This window comes from Aptenodytes forsteri, unplaced genomic scaffold (assembly GCF_000699145.1).
Source record: "Aptenodytes forsteri isolate BGI_AS27 unplaced genomic scaffold, ASM69914v1 Scaffold97, whole genome shotgun sequence".
Classification (NCBI taxonomy): Eukaryota; Metazoa; Chordata; class Aves; order Sphenisciformes; family Spheniscidae; genus Aptenodytes; species Aptenodytes forsteri.
The window spans coordinates 3,505,196-3,515,772 of NW_008795036.1; positions in this window are offsets into that span (position 1 = coordinate 3,505,196).

Genomic DNA, 10,577 nt, shown 5'->3' on the forward strand with positions numbered 1-10,577 from the left:
ATCAGTCAACTCCCACGTATCTCACAATATAATACAATAAATATAGGTAATAATGATATGACATGACAGGATGCATCTTTGATTGGGTGTGTTAAAAAAAATAAAATCTTACACAACAGTATATGGAAAAGATTCCAAGAAGTCTTCCTTTCTCTTTTTGCTTCTCTTACTTTCTTTCATAACATGGTTGCATATTTGTGATTTTTCTGTAAATTATGGTTTCTATTTGAAACATTTTTCTTTAATTTCCATATTCCCAAAAAGTCATTTTACTATTTATGTGGTCAAATCCCTCCTCATGTGATTTGATGGCACATAAATAGTAATATGACTTTTTATGTTGTCTATTGCTTATGTAGAGTTTTCAGAAACCCTGTATTATAGCCTTGTATTAAACCCTGATAATTTTCAGGGTACATCACTATAATATATGGCTGGAAGACTGCTATTGTGATGCTGTTGTCAGCCAAAAACCTTGCCTTCAAATGTGTGCCTAAACCATAGTATAACATAAATCAAAATATGTGTCTGCCTAGCCATATATCCATTCTGTGACTTTAAATATTTTTATAATCACGGGTGCAGGACGGGACACTGGGGACTTTTTATAACCAATGTTGGAAACAACTAAACATAAAAAAAAAAAATCTGCACGTTATAATCCTATAGCAGAAATGAGCATCCCTGTATATTTTTAATAAGGGTATAAGTTTACTTTGGGTGGTAAACTTCATGCCACTGTATATAACTGTCTATCTCAGCCACCAATCTATTGACCCCTGAACAAAGCACTTAGTAATCCTTTTACCCCTACACACACTCTCACACACACACAAATACAAGAGTTTCTGCATTAGTTTATGACCACCTCCCTTGGATGGTTAAGCTAGCTGATGCCAGGCAACAGATGATGCCAAGTGAACATATTTGGATGGAGTTGTTGGTTTCAAAGGCCCCCAAGGGTGCACAGATCTGGTATTTTGACTCAGAATCACACTCTGGTTTGAAGGCAAACACTAAACCTATCCATAGCCCTTACTCCAGTGTGCTCCAGTAGGAGATTTTAAGACATTCAGACTTTCCTTCTCCCTTTTGCATTTCCAAATCTCCCATCAGCTTGGTTTATGAACACCAGCCAGCTCTGACCAGCTCCTGGACTATGGGGCTCTGTTCATTTTATTTCAGATATTCCTGGACATCACGATGTTGCCATTTCACACTTGTTCTAGAGCAGGAACAAGGGGGTAAATGTGAACCCTGCACGTGCAATGCAGTGCTGCGTGCGAGCTTCTCTCGCTCACGGGTACTAACAGACCAGGGCTCTTCTCTGCTCTGTGAATGCTGTACAAGTCCTAAGGCGCTTTTGGAAAAAATCACCATCCACCGCCAAAAGAGCCCCCTCCTGCAAGGCAGTTGCAGAATATATGGAAAAACCTAGAGGACAGTGCCCTCCATCCCAGCAATACTTAAGTCTTTATGAAGGTGTTTGTGTCTATGGCCAAGTTCTGCAAAGCTTCATAAAGTGTGCATCCTCCTCACACCACTAATTCCATCAAATCTGATCAAGCTAACTGTGGGAGTTAGGACTACAAACACAGGATCAGGACTATAGCATGTGAAATCCTCAGAGATGAAAGTGCGACATAGTTTGAAAATAGTATTTCTATTAATAATGAATGCTCTCAATTTATACCAGATTTTGTAATGTTTCTGGGTACGCAGTGTTCTTCTGTTGTTGTCCCAGATGCTCTCCTTTCTGACTGATTTAGTTCCCTTTCACAAACGAGCACCCCCTACTCGCCCTGGGGAAGGCACTTAAGGGAAAAGGGCAGTTAAAATTGCAAAACCAGGGAATTGACTGTAATAAAGTGCAGGGAAATTCCATGTAAACGTGGCCCTTAATTTCTTAGGCCTCTGCAACTTATCAGTACCTTTCAACAGGGCTAATGTCAGGTACTGTACAGCATTCCTTATTTTCAGAAAGCTGTTTCCTAAGGTCCAGATGATGTTATAAGTGGTATAACATGACTCAAAGTAGTTTTGCCAGATGTGATATCCCCTGTTGCAGCCTCAAATAGACTGAGAATGAGGAATGCATGCTCCATTAATTTCCATTGGAGTGAAGAATGCGTTACTCCTTTGCCATTCCCATACTAAGAAATCCTCACACAGTCACAGCTTTATTTTCTTTATTCAGGAAGCCATATATTCCAGCATTCTCCTGTATTTGCTTTTTGAGGATGTTCACTGACTTTTTTCCTTTGTCACTTCTGCAACACATACGCGCAGTCCTGTCTACACACACCGACACAAATTATGTTCTCGGGGGAATATCTACAATGACCTGTTACTTTGGGTATTTCATAGCTGGTTTTCTCTTTCCAGTGATTAAACTCACAAATTTAGTTAATGTACAGAGCAGGTTTCGTGCATAAATCTACCCCCCATAATTGCTTTTAAAATGCTGGAACCACTTTCAGACGTTGTCATCCATTTCTTAGGCGGTGGCCTCCTTCTTTTGTGCATTCAGTAAATCAAAATTTACATGACTATTTCCCACCAGACATTTGTGTAAGGTAGATCGGTTCTCTGTGTGGTCTTTTTAAATAGTATTTTTGGCAGGTTTGGAAAAAGTCACATATATAAATAAAAAGAAATGACTAGAAAACTCCTAAAGGATGGTAACTGCTGAAGAGTCTCAAACATGTTAACAGAGGGAGAAGCTTCTGACATGTCTCTCTCACATTGTTATACTGGTCATTACAAATCGTTCATCTTGCACCACCATTCTGAAGTGTTACTTTATTATTAAAAGTGTCAGTAACTTGGTCTTTTCTGAATTAACTCCTCTTCACCTCTAAATGACAAGAAAAAGGGATATGTATCTTTTTAGCCAGTCAGCAGAACTGCGTTAATTCACACTTTGCTAATCCCCACGCTCTGCTATTCACACACAGAAATGGTAGTCTTTCACTGTAAAGCTTAAATGGCACTGGTGGTACCATAATCGATCCCATGTTACTACAATTTCACTACAATTATAAATATCTATTACAAAATGTTTGTCAGCATACTGGAGAGGTACATCTAGGCAAAAGCAAATTGCTTGTGTAAAAAAAAAAGTAGCAAGTACAGTCTGCCTTCTCCTGCCATCACTTCTAAAAGTTCCTTCACTTGCCAGTTTGGAAATTCAGTAACTGCCTCTGGACTCCCTAATCCTTGCTACAAATGGGGGGAAGTTTCTACCATATTTATGCCAGACTTTACCAGGGATGTTATTCATTTTCAATACACACTGGCTGCATCTCTTTGTTCAAGTGAGTTTGAAAGATATCTAGGGTTTCTCACAAGAAGAATATAAAGTGCACCTATAGAGGTTAACTCTCAGTTCATCTCAGGTACTCATTTCCATCATAAAAAATATTAGCAGAAAGCTAGAAATGTAGCCCAGATCCTCAGCTGATGTAAGCTGATATACTTCCACTGATTTCATAAACTATGCTGGGTTATTTCAGAGGAGGATCTGTCACAATTCATCACTGCTTTGAAAATTGTATGGGGTGATAATCACAAAGAATATTGCTACATGTCTGACATATTGCACCAATATTGCTCAAATGTGGTTTTTTTCCTTGTGTAGTAAGTTGCTTTACAATGCATGAACAATACTAAAATTAGGATGATGCTAGTAATTTCCTGATTGCTAAACTAATCTCATAGTCTGAAAGCCTGAGAATGGGAGAAACAGGTAAAAAGCTCTCAGATTTACAAAAAGAAACAAACATGCCCTTAAAATATAAAGAAACCTTTCAAAAGCACAGATACAAAGCTGAGCTCAAAGTCACGGAGATTGCTCAGTGGCTTACAAAACCACTGGAGTGTTACCAGCATAACCAAGGTTGGAAGGGTCACCTGCCAAAAGCACTGCCAGGAACGGGGCAGCGGAAGAAGGCCATTCTCACCACCGTGAGCCATCCATGCCCTGAGACCTGAGGGCCAAGCCTGCTCCTCAAACGCCTTTCTCATCAGCACAACCAGGCAGCTCCCTGGGTCTTCCCGGCATTTCAGGTGTGTTTTGAAAGCAGTGAGTAGTCTGGCTGCCCAGCCAAAACATATGATGGGTTGTAATGAGATCTTCCTTGCAGGATTTCTCAACCAGACTAAGGTAAAAAAAAAGTCCAACTAGTGGAGATTGTCCTTTGGAAATCCTCAGTGCCCTCTCTACTGCAGTTGTAGTTCTCCCCTTTGCTGCCCTTGCTTGCCTTCTCGTTTGGCTCCTGCTCCAATCCCTTCCCAGGCAGTGACATTATGACGTTTATTAATGAAAACACAGGCTTCTGTTGTCCACATCTTCCTCTACCTTCAGTGGCATCAGGATCACCACTTCTTCTCCCCTTCCCTGTTCTGTCCATGATTGTGGCTACTGCCCTCCTTCCTGGACCATCCCATGACCAGTTTGCTCGTTATCCCAGTTCTGGTTGCTCTCCCTTGCTTTGTCGGACACCGCTGCTGTCGATTCCTCACCCAACGCTACCTTTGCCAATGCCACAGCACTCACTGATACCTCATTTGAAAGTTCATCACATAGCAGAAGATCTATCTGCACAAAAGAAGGAAGGGAGGTAATCACAGCACAGCTGTGGGCACCCACATTAGCCTTGGGTGGCTGACCATGAGCGACAGCGTCAGTGAAGCTGCAGTGCAAAGTTCCCATTAGTTTTTCTCTGAAAAACACATTAGACCCTTTGCTGCTACACTTACCTAGATATTAGACATATATGTCTTAGCTAGAAGGCAATAACATCTATGTACTAACTCACAGAAAGCTTGCACCCTCGAGTTTCTGACCAGGTGTATCCAACGGGGCAGGATAGCAATCCAGGGGCAGGAGTGATGTTCCCTGCTCCATCACAGGTTTGACTGCAAACACATGGAATGCAGCTCCTCAGATTCTCGTTTATAAAATGCTGTGGGGCTGGGTATGTGGCAGGACACCTCTGCATATCTCAGCTGCAGCGGCATGCACAGACAGCTGAGCTAGCCCTGAACAGTTGAGTTAACATGGCATGGTTGCAAGTAATACTTCTCTACTTGAAAACTGGAAATTTTTTTTCACATGGGAAGTAGCTCCAATCAGATCAACCCTAAGTGATGCTACTCGGTTCGGGCAGATGTTGGTGATTTTGCTCTTGCATCTGCTTGTTAGATGCCACCATATCTATGCTGCAGAGTGCAAAACTGAAGGCTGTGAGGCACCCACAGACTCTGGTTACGGAGACCAATAAAAAGCAGAGATCGTTACTCCCTTTCCACCATCTCAGCTCCTAAGCCCTTCTTTTACTACACACTATTTGACTTTTCAGTTTTATGAACTGCACTGAGCTGAATGAAGAGTGCAAAGCAGATGGACTAATTTACCTCTTTCTGCTCACAGTCTATCTATGGATGGACTGTGGGTTCTTCCCCTTTACCAATTGTCTGTGTCTACCTGACAGAGCATTTTTCATAAAACAGTTAATCAGGAGTATTCAAAACTATAAGCCAAATTACTTAGCTAATACTGGCCACATGAGAAACATGTTCTTTTCCTCTCTCAGCTGATTGGGTGTACTCAGACACATCTCCACAGCAAATATTTATATCTACACCATTAACATTCTACTTCAGCCTATTAGAGTTTTGGTGCTCTACGCTATTTGTAGCTCTAATAATTTAAAAAAGCTCTTTTAAAAAATTATTTCAAAACATATATCTCTATAATAAATAACACAGATTACCATCAATCTGGGCACTCAAAAATTATTGCAAAGCATGAGAGTTTCTACCTTCCCTTCAAATGATTTCTAATGTGGTAGTATAATCCTTCCTTCTCCATTTATTATCCTATTTATAATCTTCTACTAACCTTTATGTTACCATTTGTTCCTAGTGCTTACTCAAATAGGGAACCTGAACTTAAATCCTTCCCTGGGGTCTGGCAAAGATTTAGGTGGCACTGACTGCCGTTCTGCCCTTCCTTGCATGGCAGACCAAAAAGTATGTGGATTTATTCTTGCCCACAAAGATTCCTTCCCATTCAAAGATATTCAAAGTGCCACAGGCACATAAAAGGTATTCCTTTGGCTGTATGGGCCCATAAACACTTCACTGAGAGCAGAACCTTGTTTTCTCAATGGACCTGTGTGGATAAAATTGAATACTATGGAGGGAAGTAAAATCAGGTTATAAAAATGTACCCACCCATCACTTCATGTAGTGTACATGCCACAGCCTGATCCCGTCTTGCGCCGCTCTGCATCCAGAATAGTTCCATTAAGGACATCACATTTTGGACTTGCCCCGTGTCACTAGGAGCCAGAATTTGATTGCATGCAGCCACATCATATCGTTTCTAAGCAGAGGTAACCTTAACGTGGACTTTCCGATCCCAGCTACATAAGGCCTACTTACCTTATAAATGCTCTCTCAGACATGCAAACCCTAATGTAATTAGGTAGATGCTTTCCTCAGCCCAGGTGATCCGCAAGTACTGACGCACATATGTTTTCTGGTCTCACAGCCCCCCCATTTCATTTTTGCTCCACGCTTTTTGATCGCAGTCTGTGAGCTATTTCAGCGGTGAGCCAGAACAGGCTGCACAGAACTGCTCCCACAGATGATGATATGATATGAGATACAAGATGTGATGACGCCAGTATCTGCAATCGGTATATATGGCCTTTACAGCTGGTGCAATCAAAACATGGAAAAATCTTGCCTGGGAGGAAGGCTTTTTCCTTTCTGGGTTTTGGGGTTTTGGTGCATTTTCTGAGAACTTGCTCAACCCAAGGCAGAGAGGTTCAATTAAAGTTTCCACCGTGACCAGACCTCAGACCATGCTCGTGGCACCACTGCTGTAACCCCGGCTGCGCTGTGTCACAACCAGGCACGCATTCAGCCCAGGACTTGTGGAGGGGTGGGAAGGGGGGAAGAAGCTTTCATCTCCACCCGCTGCACCGAGCTGCAAGCCCTGCATCCCCCACACCACATTGCACGTCATCCTTAGCTTTCCCCCACTCACCTCTTGCTACCCAGCTCCCACCCCAAGACAGATCGCTGCCAAGGAGAGCTGCTAGGGGGGTAAAACACCCAGGTACGCAACACCCCTGTGAACAGCAGCAGTGAATCCAGGCTCAGCCGCACCCCTGGCAGACACCCGCTGTCAGCAATGTGCATTTTATTACCAGAATAGATATAGCAGGCCTGAAGCACTGCCTTCGCCCAGACAAAGCAATCAAAGGCAAGCTTTGCTCCTAACAGGTAGTGAACTCCACAGCCCAGCACACCTCCAGCACTGAAAGTCAGTGCTGAAAGCAAAGACAAGTTCTGCGCAGTGAGTGGGGCAAGGCGAGGGAGATGTTTTGCTCGGGGGGGAGGGAAGAAAGGGACTAAGGAGTACGTGCACCCACATGTGAAGCTCTGACAAACAGCCGTGTGATTTATCATCATACTCCCACTTGTAACTCTAACCTAACAGTGTGTCATCTTTACTTTTCATGTTATTTATTTACAAGTGCATTTTCAGTATCAACCCTTTCATTCATTAATCCTAATGTGGCCTTTTTCAATGTCTACTTACCATTTTAAATACTTACTATAATTTACAGGGCTTTCTTGAACACATCCAAGGTATATTATATGGGGCTAGCTTAATGGAAAGTCTTGTACACCAAAGCAGGAAAAAAGCACATTTAATTTATGGTGTCTTTGAATTTTGCTCATAATTTACTTCTGGAGAACTATTCATATAAAGCCACACCAATGAGAATTTTCAGTGCCAACGTAGGAGGAAAAAACCAATAAATGCTGATCTTATTATTCATTTTTATTTTGAAAGCTTTCCCATGTTGCATTCTGGGATTATGTAAACTACTTATAACTTTAGCAATGTAATTTTGGTGTCTCAATATGAAAGAAATGCAGTGTAATGGCATCCAGGCCATAGCAAGACCATGTTTCAGGTGTGGTCCTAAGAGCAATATCTAAAGCTTTTTGATTTTGAGTCATAAGATTTCAGTCGTATGTATCCTTCACCAACACCGATGTCAACAGGAGCTGAAGAAGCTCAGCACAAATACTCATGCCTAAAATTTACAGCAGCCCTAAGCAAAGAAAAGGCTCTTTCAGCTCACTCCTTCCTTCCGCTGATTCACTAGCAAAGTGGGGGGATCACCAGTTTCTGCCCCACAATATCAATTCCAGTGCAACCCCGTGAAACACTGAAAACAGATGGGGTTGATGATGTAATGGACAAAATAAGAAACATTGCATGGGTTTGATTATCTTTTTATTAAGATTTTTTGAAAACTGTCCCATTTTGGGCAGATGTCCCACTTCAACCACAGAGAAGTGGAACCCTGAGAAGGCTTTCCTACCCAAGCATTGCAATGAAACGGACTGAAGAGGGAAAAAAAAGGTTGCCAAAACACAGGCACAAAGCTGAGCAGCAGCACAGGCGATGCTGCGGGAGTGCCTCAGGGCTTCACCCACAGGGAGCAGCCTTTTGCCCGGGTACCTCTCCCCACAGCTCAGCCCCCAGCCCCGCGTGCACCACCTCCAGCTCCGTCTGGCAGAGAGCTGGTGCACCTCAGCCTGCAGAAAACGTGGATGGGGGATAAAACGCGCAGCCGTAACTCTCCGCCGCTCAGCACGGGAAGGGTGCCGGTTGCAGGCAAAGGATGCAGCCAGGTTGTTGTCAGTGGAAAAAGTGGCTCACCTGCCTGCATCTGCCTGTCATGTAGTGGGCAAGGGCTCCCCCCCCCACCTCCTGTACTTTTTTTGATCCCCACCATCTTCTGCTCCGTCCTCAAGGTCTCTCTGACACCCTCTCCATCTACCCTTTCCCTACCCCCTGGCAGGATATTCATGAGGTGAGAGGACGGCCTGGGGAGAGACCAGAAGAAGGCAGGTATGCTCCACTGTGAGCGTTTCTTGGGCTTCTGCCACTGTGCTTCTGATTCTGAAGCCTGACAGGCAGAGAAATCTGGCCGGCATGATCCCATCGTCTAATATTTTCCATGGAGAGGTGGAGCTACGGCTGGTGGAACGTTTTCATAAGTCACCGAAAGAAAGCAAAGCCCCTTCTATCCCTCCGCCTCTGGCAACACAAAGACCGTCTGTTTCTCGCGTGCGCAGACCTTAACAACGTTTCGCCTTTGAGAAAGATGATTTCTGGTCACTGTTTGCAGGGGACACAGGAAACTGCTTTTGGAAAGGCATATTGGAGGGCCCAGCCAGGACACAGCTCCCCCAGGGATATGTGGTCCTGCAGGTCTTCCTCAGCACCATTGTAAACCCACTGCACTAGCAAAGGGACCCTAGAAAACCTACCTGCCATGGATCACTTTTATGGCAGTACCTTGAATCCAAATCATAAACGTTTCGAAATATGAACATCCTTAGTAGAGAAGAAACAGTAAAATAAATACCCTCTTCCAATTTTGTCAGAAGACTGCTCTCCTCAGTGACAAAAGGTCTGGCCTGAGCGGTATGTGTGATATCAGGGCTAAACAAGTTTAATTCGATTTTATACTTTCCCATGAGTCTTAGCATTTTCCCTTTGAATCCAAATCATAAACGTTTCGAAATATGAACATCCTTAGTAGAGAAGAAACAGTAAAATAAATACCCTCTTCCAATTTTGTCAGAAGACTGCTCTCCTCAGTGACAAAAGGTCTGGCCTGAGCGGTATGTGTGATATCAGGGCTAAACAAGTTTAATTCGATTTTATACTTTCCCATGAGTCTTAGCATTTTCCCTTTCACTGAATATTATGACACAGGGCCACTGCGGTTTGTAAGGGATTTTAAAGATTGAATGTGAAAGATCCTGCAAAGCAAAAAAGATTATTATTTATTGTTAATTTAAATAATAGCATGAATGTTCAGAATGTCTCGCCTCAGTCTTTTTTTTTTAATGACCACCTGTTTGCAGTATTAGTTTTGTGCCTGCAATTAATTGTGCCTGCTATAGAAACTGTGGGTTGCACTTAATTGTGACTTTGGCTGATAGCACTTTGACATCTGGCTCCTTGGTTATTCTTGCAGATATGAAGGCTCTTTTAAATACTTGCTCATTTGTCATTAAGTTAGGCCAAACAATTTCAGGAACTCAAAAATAGAACGTCGCATCCAGAGGGCAGTGGTCAACGGCTGAATGTCCAGATGGAGGTTGGTGATGAGAGGCATTCCACAGGGCTCCGTATTGGGACCAGTCCTGTTTAATATCTTCATCAATGACACAGACAGTGGGATCGAGTGCACCCTCAGCGAGTCTGCAGATGACACCAAGCTGAGTGGTGCAGTCAACACGCCAGAGGGACGGGATGCCATCCAGAGGGGCCTGGACAAGCTGGAGAAGTGGGCCCGTGTGACCCTCATGAGGTTTAACAAGGCCAAGTGCAAGGTCCTGCACCTGGGTCGGGGCAAGCCCCAGTATCAGTCCAGGCTGGGGGATGAAGGGATTGAGAGCAGCCCTGCAGAGAAGGTCTTGGGGGTACTGGTGGGTGAAAAGCTGGACATGAGCCAGCAATGTGCGCT